This window comes from Chelonia mydas, chromosome 28 (assembly GCF_015237465.2).
Source record: "Chelonia mydas isolate rCheMyd1 chromosome 28, rCheMyd1.pri.v2, whole genome shotgun sequence".
In the NCBI taxonomy this organism is placed as follows: Eukaryota; Metazoa; Chordata; order Testudines; family Cheloniidae; genus Chelonia; species Chelonia mydas.
This window is the reverse complement of record NC_051268.2, coordinates 3,131,649-3,132,481: the sequence shown is the minus strand read 5'-3', so window position 1 is coordinate 3,132,481 and position 833 is coordinate 3,131,649. Positions and strand designations below refer to the sequence as shown.

Below are 833 nucleotides of genomic sequence, written 5' to 3'. Positions count from 1 at the left end.
AGTAAAACTATTTCCCTTGTTTATTTCCCCCCCTACTGTTCCTCACACGTTCTTGTCAACTGCTGGAAATGGCCCACCTTGATTATCACTACACAAAGTTTTTTTTCTCGCCTACTAGTAATCGCTCACCTTACCTGATCACTCTGGTTACAGTGTGTACGGTGTGACACCCATTGTTTCATGTTCTCTGTGTATATAAATCTCCCCACTGTATTTTCCACTGCATGCATCCGATGAAGTGAGCTGTAGCTCACGAAAGCTTATGCTCAAATAAATTGGTTAGTCTCTAAGGTGCCACAAGTCCTCCTTTTCTTTCTGTTACTAGAACGCCCCGGAGCTGCTGGGGGGTCCCTCCTCCAGCCTACAGTGCTGATCTAATTTGGTAGGGAAGACAAGCCCTCATAGGGAGAGGAGCAGGCAGCCATCTTTGCTTACAGGAGGTAGTGTGGCCGAGCGGTCTAAGGCGCTGGATTAAGGCTCCAGTCTCTTTGGAGGCGTGGGTTCGAATCCCACCACTGCCATCTCTTTGGCCACCTTGACCTTCCCGTGGATACAGAATGGAGCTTCAGTCCCGATTTTCAGGGCTTCTTGATCCTTTAAACCCAGACCTTCCTCATCAGTTATTTCTCTCTCCTCATTTAGGCATCCCTTTCTTTTAAAACTGACAGCCAGCACCCGAATACTGCAGCACCATTCATGTCACTAGCTAAGTCCCGCACTGGATATTCTACCTTTATTGGGATACAGACAGCTGGGCTTGAAGGGGAGTTTGACTTTTGGGGGATAGGGGATTTTTCTAGGGGGGGAGGAACAGAAAGGAAATGGTGAGAGAT

General features: G+C 47.9%; 1 non-coding gene across 1 annotated transcript; it reads left to right on the top strand.

Moving 5' to 3' along the window:
* The first annotated feature begins 439 nt into the window (after positions 1-439).
* On the top strand, positions 440-521 carry TRNAL-AAG. The gene has a single exon. It is a non-coding gene; the product is annotated as a tRNA-Leu (tRNA).
* The last annotated feature ends 312 nt before the right edge of the window (positions 522-833 follow it).